Source organism: Oryctolagus cuniculus, chromosome 2 (genome assembly GCF_964237555.1).
Source record: "Oryctolagus cuniculus chromosome 2, mOryCun1.1, whole genome shotgun sequence".
Classification (NCBI taxonomy): domain Eukaryota; kingdom Metazoa; phylum Chordata; class Mammalia; order Lagomorpha; family Leporidae; genus Oryctolagus; species Oryctolagus cuniculus.
Genome location: NC_091433.1, coordinates 168,029,104 through 168,042,640, shown reverse-complemented (window position 1 = coordinate 168,042,640; position 13,537 = coordinate 168,029,104).

Genomic DNA, 13,537 nt, shown 5'->3' with positions numbered 1-13,537 from the left:
AAATTCTCACAATATCATCATCTCTCAAAGGAGCTAAGCAATTCAATAGAAAAAGTATGATCTTTAAAAAAAATTGTACTCGAATGAGTCTAGAACTACATACTTATAACTTTCAAAAAGTTAACTCAGAATGAATCATGGGCTAAATGTAAATAACAGACTGCAAAATTTTGATATAATATTGGAGAAAATCTGGGAGACTTTGGGTTAGTGATATTTTTAGATAAACAAAAGCAAGGTCCTTGAACCAAAAAAAATGATAAATTGATCTTCATTAAAATTAAAAGCTTCTCTACAAAAGGTCTTATCTTGAAGATAACAAGAATACAGTCACAGACTTGGAGACCATGTCTAATTAGGGACTTATATCTAAAATATACAAAGAACTCTTAAAATCCAACAAGAAAGTGAGCAACCCAATTAAAAAAATAAAGTATCTGAACAGACACCTTATCAATAAAGATATACAGACAGTATAGAGACTTAGGAAATATTATTAACATTTCATTAGGGATTTGCAAATTAACAAGGGTTACTACTGCATACCTATTAGAATGGCGAATCTCAAAAAACAGACAGTAATGCTTGTGATATTGGATTATAGTATATGGCTATAACATAAATATTCATAGGCCTATACTCATCCAAATCAAAAATGCTGTGCAGCTGTTTTACTTTGAGTGAAGGTAGGTAAGCATAACTCCCCACACCTTAAGTGTCAGCTATGTCTAATGATTTCCTTCCACAGAGTATGGTATGAGAAAGGAGATAAAAGGGATAGCTTGAAGATAACTTTATAGTGAAACAATGTGACAAGCACTGCTTTAGCTAGGTGATTACAATCAACATGACACAACACAGATATCTTGATTCTGTGTACTCTTGATATGATTTGATGATAATGAGACTTTATGATCTCCCTCCTCCATATCTATAATATGATATGAGAAAAACATCAGACTACTTCCACTGTAGGGGATACCTTGCACAGTAACTGGCCAGTACTCCTTTAAGCTCTAATAGTTGTCAAAAACAAGACTAAGAGAGCTTCACAGGCATAAGGGGCCTTAGGCTGATGGCAGTGAAGTGTAATGTGGAACACTGGCTAGGGTTCTGGTACAGAAGAAAGGATGTTAAATAAAACCTGGGAAAAACTAGATAACCCATGGACATGAGTTTGTGACACTTACCAATATTATTCACCAATTGTGAAATAAACTGGTCTACTAGAAGATGTTAAAGATAGGGAAAACTTTGTGAAGGAGTAGGGTACAGGGGATCTCTTTCATTTTAAGCTATATTCTTCAAATATGTAGCTGTTGTAAAAAAATAAAATCTTCCAATTAAAAAAGTTATCACAGAACACCAGATTCAACCAAAAACACTTGGAGTTCAAATTTTGTTTCCTGATCACCAAGTTCTGTTCCAGTATCATTGTGGGTTATCGGCCTCACAGAGGTGCCAGAAAAATAAGCAGAGGGTGCTGGATTCACCCACAACCAGGTGTTTAGACTCAAAGCCAAGAAAGCAAATTGGGCACTCAGCAGATGTGTCTGGTTTGGCCATGAAGCATACTGGCAAATTCTAGTGGATATCTAGGGAAAGGTATTGGGCGTGAAAGACATAGAATTGACTCTGTAGTTTTGGTGCCAGCAATAAGCTGTGCATGTTGCAATTTTAATAGAAGATGAATCTCCCTGGTTATGTCCAAGTCTGTGTCTATTTTTTCTATTTGTGTTCTCTCAAGGTTTATGAGAAGTGAAGTTAGTTTCTTGGTATGAAATGAACTATTCCATTAGCATGGGCCTAACTCAGCAAGTAGAATTCTGATGGTTTGACTTTGTTTGAGGGTGCTCCAAAAAGTTTGTGGACAATAAAACTAAATGATAACTATTCTGGTACAGAAATTTTCAAAATACATGCATAACTTTTTTCATTAAGGGTGTTTTTATGAACTTTCTGAATACCCTGCATATGCATAAATTTAAAAATATCAAAAAATATTATTTAATTCCATTTTCTCTGAAGCTTTTGAAATATCCCTGTATTATCAGTATTGCTATTTATAATCTATAGCTTTGCAAGAAACCTATATATAGCAATGACTAGAAAATTAAGATAGGCTGGCTATATTCAAATGATTAGGGATGACTGTAAAATGTTAACTAAAGGAAGTTCTATTTTATTTTATAAAACTCACAATATAATACTAAGAGGTAATTCATGTGGATTTAGATAGCCTCAAAGTAAAAATAATTTCATATAGAAAATTAAATGCAGGCTCATTTTAATAAATGATGTACCTACGTGATAATACTGGAATCATTAATAAATAATCAAAATAAGAGAAAACACATAATGAAAACTACATATATTATGAAGATAAATATACTTTTTGGTGATGAGTAGAGATAGAAATAAAGAAAACTATTAAATAATAGATTATTTGTATCATATCTAAGGACAGACTCCACAGTAACAGAGGAGCTTGCTTGAAATGTTTATGATGCATTCTTTTTAAACATTCAAGTAGAGTTTATTATTTTAAACCCCTAGGAACAGATACTAAGTACATCAAAAACTGTCAGTCCTGGAAAAGGGAATAATGACTGTTATTAGACTCATGTATAAGGGTGTGCAGTGCGTCTTTTATGACTTTACTGCAAAATTTCCTTTGGGCTTGTCAGTGAACACATCTGTGAGTTGTGGTAGACAATATTCATCATGGATTAGTTAATGTGTTTTCTGACATAATGTCAATTGAAGTATTTTCTTTCAAAAACCCACAGTCATATAAATACTCCTTTAAATGTGATTGATGCTAATTTGAACATTTAGCATACAGAAATTAGTACTGGCATGTTTGTTCAGCATTATCACAGCTCTTTCCATTCAATGTCAAGATAAGATTGAGGCAAGTGAAGCACTCAAGTTTCAGTAATCCAGATAAAATGTTTTAAAATATCAAAATGTAAACATTTAAAATAAATAGAGTCCTATTCAAAGTCACATTGAATCTAGAGTCAAAAGAAAATATATGCATATGTAATTTCAGCCTCTTGGCTTAACATTTTTAAAATTTGCTTGAGAGACATAAGGGTGGGATCAGGAGGAAACCAAGCCAGTGAGCAAGTGAGCTGGAGACCTCCCATTTGCTGATTTGCTCTGCGAATACCCACAATTTCTGAGGTACCTGAACTCAGGAGCCCAGAACTTAATACACATCTTTCATGTGGGTGGCAGGAACCCAATTACTTGAGCTACCATGACTGCCTCCAAAGGCCTGCATTATTAGGAGGCTGGAGTCAGGAGCCGGAGCCAGGCATCAAACCCAGGAACTCAGCTATGGAATGTAAGCTTCTCAGAGGGAATCTCACCTGACAGCTCAACACGCGTTCTTGCTTTCCTGCTTTAACAGAAGCATGTTCATCAATATTTTCAAAATCTACCTTTTCAAACAAATTAATCATTTAAAATATAAAAATTTAGACAAGGTCATAGTCAAAGTGGAGGTTCTCTCCTCCCTTCAGAGAAAGGTACCTCCTTCTTTGAAGACCTGTTCTTTCCACTGAGATCTCACTCACAGAGATCTTTTGCCAGAGTGTCTTGGCTTTCCATGCCTGAAATACTCTCATGGGCTTTTCAGCCAGATCTGAATGCCTTTAGGGCTGATTCTGAGGCCAGAGTGTTATTTAGGGCATCTGCCATTCTATGTAGGATCTCTGTCCTTAATGTGCTGTGCATTGAGATTTAATGCTATAACGAGTACTCAAATAATATATTTCACTTTGTGTTTCTATGGGGGTGCAAACTGTTGAAATCTTTACTTAATGCATACTAAACTGATCTTCTGTAAAAAAAAAAAAAAAAAGAAAAGAAAAGAAAAGAAACTATCAACTCCCAACTTGACTCTCACTGGGATTAAACATGACAATAGGTCTGATCTGATTTCATCATCATTAAAAAAAATCATCTATTATTTTTCACTTTATGTTTCTGTGTGGGAGCAAACTGTTGAAATCCTTACTTAATGTATACTAAGCTGATCTTCTGTATATTAAGATAATCGAAAATGAATCTTGATGTGAATGGAAGGGGAGAGGGAGTGGGAAAGGGGAGGGTTGTGGGTGGGAGGGACGGTATGGGGGGGAAGCCATAGTAATCCATTATTCGTACTTTGGAAACGTATATTCATTAAATAAAAGTTAAAAAAAAATATATAAAAATTTAAACAAAATTTTCTTTTAGAATAAGTAAAGTGTTTAACCTTTAAATAATGTTATGATGTTAATATACCTAATTTTCACTTTTTCAATACTTTTCACCTGCTTCACTGTTTTGGAAAAGATTAACCATTAAAGTATATAAAAATCATGTATGATCCTCAAAATTTTCATCGAAATCATATTATGTCAAAATAATGCATGGATTTCATTTTTTTTCACCCAAGTGAACTTATCTTTTTTTAAACAATTTATTTTTTTATTCAAGAAGCAGAGAGAGAGAGTACGTGCATCTGAGTGAGCTCCTATCACCTGAGTTACTCCCCGATTCCTCACAATGGCCAGGACTGGATCAGATTTTTTTTTTTTTTTGACAGGCAGAGTGGACAGTGAGAGAGAGACAGAGAGAAAGGTCTTCCTTTGCCGTTGGTTCACCCTCCAATGGCCGCCGCTGCAGCCGGCGCACCGCGCTGATCCGATGGCAGGAGCCAGGATCCAGGTGCTTTTCCTGGTCTCCCATGGGGTGCAGGGCCCAAGCACCTGGGCCATCCTCCACTGCACTCCCTGGCCATAGCAGAGAGCTGGCCTGGAAGAGGGGCAACCGGGACAGAATCCGGCGCCCCAACCGGGACTAGAACCCGGTGTGCCGGCGCCGCAAGGTGGAGGATTAGCCTATTGAGCCGCGGCGCCGGCTCAGAAGCCAACAACTTGGAACTCAATCTCATTCTCCCATGTTGGAGTCAGGGACTCAAACACTAGAGTCATTAGCTGTTACCTGCAAGTATATGCAGTAGCAAGAAGGTAGAAGCAAGAGCGGAGCTGGAACTTGAATTAAGGTATTTTAGAATAGAATGTAGTCATCTCAATGGGTATCTTAACCACCTGGCCAAACACCCACCACAAACTTAGGTTTTAATTTCATTTTTCTGGCACCAGCGCTGTGGGGCAGTGGGTTAAGCTGCCGACTGCAGTGCCAGCATTCCATGTGGGTGCAGGTTCGAGTCCCAGCTGTTCTGCTTTCCCTGCTGATGGCCTAGGAAAGCAGTGGAAGATGGCCCAAATCCTTGGGCTCCTGCAACAATATGGGAGACCCTTTGAAGTAAACTCACTTTAAGACACATATTTTTCTTTATGCCCAGGATTCAGTAAGGGACTGATCTTGCAAGTTCTTTCTCAGCCATGGCATTGTCTATGTATACAAAGATTATTTATTTTTATTTGTTCATTTTATATCCTGCAGCTTTACTAAACTCTTATGAGTTGCAATAGACACTCATTGGAGTTTGTTGGTTCCCCATTATATAGGATTATGTCATCTGCAAACAGGGATAATTTGATTTCCTCCTTACTCATTTGCATCCCTTTGGTTTCTTTTTATTGCCTAATGGATTTGGCTAAAACTTCCAGAATTAGATTGAATAGCAATTTGTGGAGTGGGCCTCCATTTCTGGTTCTGAGGTTCAGTGGAAATGCTTCAAACTTTACCCCATTCCATATGATGCTTGTTGTGAGTTTGTCATATAGTGCCTTGGTTATGTTGATGAATGTTCCTTCTATACCCAATTTGCTCAAGGTTTTTATCACAAAGGATGCTGTAATTTGTCAGATGCTTTCTCTGTATTGAGATAATCATATGGTTTTATTCTTTTTTTGAACATTTGTTTATTTGAGAAGCAGATTTACAGAGAGAGAGAGAGAGAGAGAGAGAGAAAGTAAGTCTCCATCCACTGGTTCATTCCCCAGATGGCTGCAATGGCCGGACTTGGCCTTTCTGAAGGCAGAAACCAGGAGCTGCTTCTGTGTCTCCTGTGTGGGTGTAGGGGCTCAGACACATTATTTTGGAGCTGCATCAGAAGTGGAGTAGCTGGGACTCAAACTGGTGCACATATGTGATGCCAGCACTGCAGGCAGAGGCTTAACTGACTATGCCACAGCGCCAAGCCAGGTTTTTATTTTTCAATTTGTTAATGTGATATATTTATTGATTTGTGTATGTTAAACCATCCCTGCGTAAAGCTTAAAAACTATTTTCAGTTTTTCTAATTTCTTCTTCTTCTTCTCCTCCTTAAACTACCTCCTCCTCCTTCTCCTCCTCCTCCTTCTCCTCCTCATCCCTTTCTTCCTCCCTCCCTTCCTTTCTTCATCTTCATCATTGTCTTTTGGCCAAAACATATCCAAAGATTTGCCTTCTAGCTCAGATGTTTTTTCTTCTGCCTCACCAAGTCTGTTGTTGAGGCTTTTATCTATATTTTTTATTTGATATATTGAGTTCTGCATTTCTAATATTTCAATTTGATTTATCTTCAATATCTCAATCTGTAATATGGTTCATCTATATTTTGAATGGATTCTTTAGCTCATAAATTTGTTTCTCTGTGTTTCTGTGTAATTTTATGATCAGTTTTGAATTAATTTTCAGGTATTGCATCAACCTCTTCATCTTCACATTCAAATATTGAAAGTGTTGTGTTCCCTTGGGGAGTCATATTGTCTTGTTCTTGTTTCTTGTGTTTCTGCATTTATTTTTAGGCATTTCTGGAAACACTTATTGGTTTTCTCTTTTAATGGGTTTATAAAAACTTTGAACTATGCCTCTGTGGCTTAGTGGAGTGTCTGTTCCTTCGATAGATATCCAGAATTGGATGCTGGGTAGGGCCAGGGAGCTCTGGTTGGTGCTCAAGTGTGGGGCATGAATCCAGGGTGACACCCAGGTTTGCCTTTGTAGATCTCAGGGGTGAGGGTATGATCATTCCTGTTTGTGTAATCACAGTCTCACCTCCTCTCTTCCAAGATGATTAATGCCCAGTGTTAGCCTCTGGTCAGTATCACCCACATTGGTACAGGTGCATGAACTGCACAAAGTATCATTGAGGTTCTCATTGTGAGCACGGAGACCACTGCAGTGACCCACATCAGATATTCAGGGAGCTCTAAGCCTCTACACCAGGCACAGTGATTGCCCAGAGACCCAGTTAAATGCCCCCACCATATTGTACAGTCACAGGATTCTCACAATCACAGCCCATAATGCTCCGACAGTCACAGGGTGGCGAGGATACACTCTCAATCCTGTGAGCCTACCTTGTTCACGTAGAGAGCAGAGACATTCCCAAATTAAGTTGCCTGTGGGTGCTCTGCCTTGTCAGTTTGATTCTAAAGCCTCTGATAGCTTGAGGGGATGGGAGCATCTCACAGTTCCTACATGGGTGCCCAGACTCCTGCCTACCCTCTGGCCAGACTCAAAAGTCAGTGGGGAACATGGATTGTTCTGTCTGATAAAATCCCTTAGTTGTGTGTGTGCACGAGAGAGCTGTCACAGCCTCTACTGGCTTCAGGATGGTGCTTTCTGCTTGCTGGTTGCCAGGCGCCCTTGTAGAGGTTGGGGAGAAAGAAATGTGCTTTTCCTTCACTGGATTAGTTGAGTACCCTAGCCCCTATAGGGATCCAGGCTGTGCTCAAGGTCAGTGTGGTCCACAAGTTTTCCCTCAGGCAGTATCACCAGTGGTGTGGGCTACCGGTCTGCTCCCCCCTTGCTCTTAGAAGCAGGCATCTCTAACCCATGACTGTGGGAGTTGCAGGTTATGTCCCTGCTTGCTGCTGCATGTCCACACTTTCCAAACTGCTCCAAGGCATCCCTCTTCTTTCTATAGAGTTGACACTGCAAACTTCTCTCCAACTTTCCTCCAAGAATGCACCTCCTCTGCTTTTCTTCTGCTGTCTTTCCCTTGTCAAAATCAGTGCCTCTTTTCCCTATTCAGCCATATTGGAATCTTTGAGTCTGTCACTTGATTCTTAATCTTAGGACATCCCAGTTTCCTCTCCAATCTGTTCTTGTTTAACTTTTTGTTCTTTTTTTTTTTTAAGTTTTTTTTTTTTTTTTTTTTTTTTTTTTTTTTTTTTTTTTAGACAGGCAGAGTGAGAGAGAGAGAGAGAGAGGGAGAAAGGTCTTCCTTTACTGTTGGTTCACCCTCCAATGGCCGCCACGGCCGGCGCGCTGCGGCTGGCGCACCACGCTGATCCAAAGCCAGGAGCCAGGTGCTTCCTCCTGGTCTCCCATGCGGGTGCAGGGCCCAAGCACTTGGGCCATCCTCCACTGCACTCCTGGGCCACACCAGAGAGCTGGCCTGGAAGAGGGGCAACCAGGACAGAATCCGGCACCCCGACTGGGACTAGAACCCGGTGTGCCGGCACTGGAGGTAGAAGATTAGCCTATTGAACCATGGCGCCGGCCTAACTTTTTATTCTTAAAACAATTTTTAACAAATACATAAAGTCATATGTATTGATGGGGTTTTATTTGATGTTTTGGTACATGTAAATGTTGTCTGATGTCAAATCATGGCAAATATATTTCACTATTCTAGCATTTATCATGTGATACTTTTTGTGCTTTGCTTATCTCATCTTTTGTCTGTGTCTTTGCCATTTCTAATGACCATGATTTCCTGAGGTTAAATCTTTGTTACCATTTGGAATCCTGCTGTTTTTTTCCTCCATAAATGAATTCAAAATTCATATGAAAAATTATATATGAAATAATGAATATTTAAAATTTTGTATTAATATAAAGGGAATAAATTTCATTTTATATATACTGTTTTTAAGACATTTCTTTATAGCTAAAGGATTCAAAAAGTAATAATAAGAAAAACCACTGTTCTTTAAGAGTATAGACAAAGGCTGTAAGCAATAATCAAATCTCCAAATGTCAGTTTTGCTCGTATACATTCTTTTTTTATACTCTGTAAATTAGTTACTACAAATCAGTAAAAACATATGATATTTATCTTTTTGAGATTGGTCTGTTTCACATATTGACATCTAATTGCATCCATTTTGTTGGGAAATATAAGACTTAATTTTTTTAATGGAAAAGTAGTATTCCATTGTGTTTACCACAATTTCTTTATGTAGTTATCAGTTGATGGACAGCTGTGGTGATTCCATATCTTAACTATTGTGAGTTGCTGTAAACATGGGGGTACAGATAACTCTTTCATAGGCTGATTTCACTTTTGGATAAATTCCCAGAAGTGGAATGGCTGGGTTATGTGCTAGATCTAGTTTCAGATTTCTGAGGAATCTCCATACTGTCTTTCACTACAATTGTACTAGTTTACATTCCCACCAATAGTGTATTCGCATACGTTTTCATACAGATCCTCACCAGAATTTGTTATATTTTGATTTTTGGATGATAGTCATTCTAAGTAGGGTTGATGAAACCTCACTGCGGTTTGTTGTTGAGTTTTTTGAGCTCCTTATGTATCTGGGATATTAATCCTGTATCAGATGTATAGTCTGCAAGTATTTTCTTCCACTTGGTCAGTTGCCTTTTTCTTGAGTGTATCCTTTGTTGTGCAAAAATTTCTTAGGTTGATTTAATCCCATTTGTTTATTTTGCCTTTATTGCCTGTGATTCTGGGGGCTTAACAAGGAAGTCTTTCTCCATGCCAATGTCTTGCAGTGTTTCCCCTGTGTTTTTCTCTAGTAATTTGATAGTTTTAGGTCTTAGATTTAGATCCCTGATCCATTGTGAGTTGGTTTTTGTATAGAGTTTAAGGTAAGGGTCTTCTTTCATACTTCTGAATGCAGAGATCCAGTTTTTCCAACACTATTTGTTTGAGAGACTGTCTTTTCTTTTCCAGTGAGTCATTTTTGCTTATTTGTCAAAGAACAATTAGTGGTAGATGTGCATCAATGTCTGAGGTCTCTAATATGTTCCTTTGGTCACATTCTTTGTCAGTACCAGGTTATTTCAATGATAACTGCCTCATAGTATGTCTTCAAATCTGGTATTGTGATGCCTGTGGCTTTATTTTTATTGTTTAGGATTACTTTTGAGGTCACTTATGATTCCATAGGAATTTTAGCATTGTTTTTTCTAGATGTGAAAAGAATGGGGTTTGCATTTTGATTGGGATTGCATTGAATCTGTAAATTGCTTTTGGTAGTATGGACATTTTGATGATATTAATACTTCCAATCTATAAACATGGAAAAGTTTTTCTGTTTTCTTGTGTCTTCCATTTCTTTTTTTGTGTTTTTGTAATTTGCATTGTAGAGATCTTTTACATCCCTGGTAAAATTTATCCCAAGGTATTTACATTTTTCTGTAGCTGTTGTGAATGGGACTATCTTATAAATTCTTTCTCATCCATGTCATTGTTTGTGTATACAAAAGGAATTGATTTTTGTGCTTTGATTTTATATCCTTCAACTTTGACCAAAGCTCTAATGATTTCCAATAATCCCTTAGTAGAGTTTTTTGCTTCCCCTATATATAGTATCATATCATCTGCAAATAAGGATAATTTGACTTCCTCTTTTCTAATTTGTATCCTGTGATTTTTTTTTTTTCTTGTCTAATGGTTCTAGCTAAAACTTCTAGAACTATACTGAATAGTAATGGTTGGAGTGGGCAGCCTTATCTAGTTGCAGGTCTTAGTGGCAACTAATCTTAGTGGCTTAACTTTTCCCCATTCTATATGATGCTGGTGTGGTTTTGTTCATACATCCCCATGCTTGTGTTGAGGTATGTTACTTCTGTACCAATCTGCTTAATAATTTTTCAATCATGAAAGGATGTTGTATTTTATCAGATGCTTTCTCTGCATCTATCGAGATAATCATATGGTTTTAATTCTTCAATTTGTGATTTATTGATTTGAGTATGTTGAACCATTCCTGCATACCTAGAATAAATCCCACTTGGTTCAGATGAATACTCTTTTTGATGTGCTGTGGGATTCAATGAAATAGTATTTTGTTGAGGATTTTTGCATCTATGTTCATCATGGATACTGGCCTATATTTCTCTTTCTTTGTTGTATCTGACCTCATAGAAGGAGTTTTGCAGGGTTTCCTCCTTTTCAGTAGTTTGAGAAGTATTGGGATTAGTTTTCTCTGAAAGTCTGGTGCAATTCAGCAGTGAAGCCATCTAGTCTTTGACTTCCTTTTTTGGGAGGGTCTTTATTACCGATTCCATCTTCATCTTGATTTTTGGTCTATTTAGGTTTTCTGTCTTCATGAATTAATTTTAATAGACTGTATATGTCCAGAAATCTATCCATTTCTTCTAGATTTTCTAATTTCATGGCATATAAGTGTTTGTATAATTCCTGGTGATTATTTTATTTCTGTAGTGTCTTTGTTGCATGGCATTTTTCATTTCTGATTTTATTAATTTGGATCTTGTTCCCCACCCTCCCCCCCCCAACCTCTTTTTGGTAGGTGGGCCAATGGTATATGAATTTTGTTTATTTTTTTTTCCAAAAAACGATTTCTTTGAGGCTTTTGGCACACGGCTTCAGCCTGGAGCTGTTGTGGCCATTGGGGGAGTGAACTAGCCAAGGGAAGACTTTTCTCTCTTTCACTGACTCTCTGTAACTCTGCCTTTCAAAAAGTAAAATAAATCTTAAAAAAAAAAAAAAAAAAAAAAAAAAAAAAAACCTAGTGTTGATCTTTTGTATGATTTTTTGTTTCAATTTTGTTTAATTTTTATGATAAGGAATGTTTAAAAGATTATTTTTACTTTTTTTTCCTTACTTTTTTCCCTTCAAATTTAAGAGGATTAGTTTTTCTTCGTGGGGCTAGGACTTTGTAAGATCATCGAGAGCATGTCACATTGTAGTAGATTTTCTTTGTATAGGAAAAGGCATCTTTCCTGCTGTGGTTTGAGTATTATTTGACTCCTGAACTCCAGCAAGCCTTTGAATCCCAGAATCATAAGTTAATAGTACTTAGAGGATAGATATTTAATCTAATTATAGTGTTTTGCAGGTGGACCTAGTGGAAGAAATTTGGGGTAGTGCCCTTGAAAGGTAGTTGTCCTGTGATGGTTTGTTAGAAAACCTGAGTTAGGCCCAGCCACTCTCTCTCTGATTCTTGGCTCACTGTGAGATCCTTCCTTTGCATGTTTTCTGACATCCTCTTTGGAGACCAAATCAATGGGGCCAGTCTTGGACTTTAATCTCCAAAATGTAAGCTAGGTGAACCTTTTCTTTTTTTTTTTTTTTTTTTTTTTTTTTTTTTGACAGGCAGAGTGGACAGTGAGAGAGAGAGACAGAGAGAAAGGTCTTCCTTTGCCGTTGGTTCACCCTCCAATGGCCGCCGCGGCCAGCGCGCTGCGGCCGGCGCACCGCGCTGATCTGATGGCAGGAGCCAGGAGCCAGGTGCTTTTCCTGGTCTCCCATGGGGTGCAGGGCCCAAGCACCTGGGCCATCCTCCACTGCACTCCCTGGCCACAGCAGAGAGCTGGCCTGGAAGAGGGGCAACCGGGACAGAATCCGGCGCCCCGACCGGGACTAGAACCCGGTGTGCCGGCGCCACTAGGCAGAGGATTAGCCTAGTGAGCCGCGGCGCCGGTCCTTTTCTTTTTTCAAGGTAGCTTCTCTCAGATATTTTGTTATAGTAACAAAAGGTTAACTAACACAGCAACAAAATGGCTCATTAGTCACACAGTGGTGGGATTGAAATAATTATTTTTGTTGAAGTACCTGTATCAATAAATAACTAAATTACCAAATGTGTCAGCTCAAACATTGTGAATTATGAAATCTAATTTTGGGGAAGAATCTTCCTGGTTTTGAACAGACTTTGAGGAGATGTCTAGTGAGTGTTGTGCTTTTCCCTCCTATATGAAAGAAAGCAAGCTCAGGTGCTCCAGAGAAGAGAAGAGTCAGAGGAGGGAGGGAGAAGAGAAAGAAGAGAGCGAATAAGGAAGGCAGCCTGGAATGGTTAAGTAGAAACAGTGCAGAGGTAAGCAGAATTCAGACTTGAGAACTGGTGTTCAGCGCAAGAGCAAAGGTGTTGGCAATAAACCAGCTTCTATTCTAGATTCGAGATTACTTTATTTTCTTTCTCTGCTCTCCTAGAATATTCTGGGATAATTTTCATAGGGTGGGTGCTAGTGTTCTGCTATGAAAATTGATTCTATTTAGCTAGTAGATATTGGGTAGTTATAAGTAAATCAAATTTTGTCATAGTGAATTAGTGAACCTGTGTAAGTTTTTTCATGGAACAATCTTAATATATTAACAACTTTTAGAAAGACTTATCTATTTTTCAACCTAGTCAGGTAGGTATATCTATTATATGTCATGTTTTAAATTTCCTAACATCTCATGTATTTTTAAAACAATATTACATTCATTCAACAAATACTCATTGAGGACTTCATATGAGGCAGGCACTTTTCTAGGATCTAAACATTAAGCAGAGAAGAAGGAAAACCCTCACCATAGGTGTCCTGTATTCAGAAGGGAATGATCAGTGAATTGGCTAACAAAACTCAGATATGATATCTGTATTAA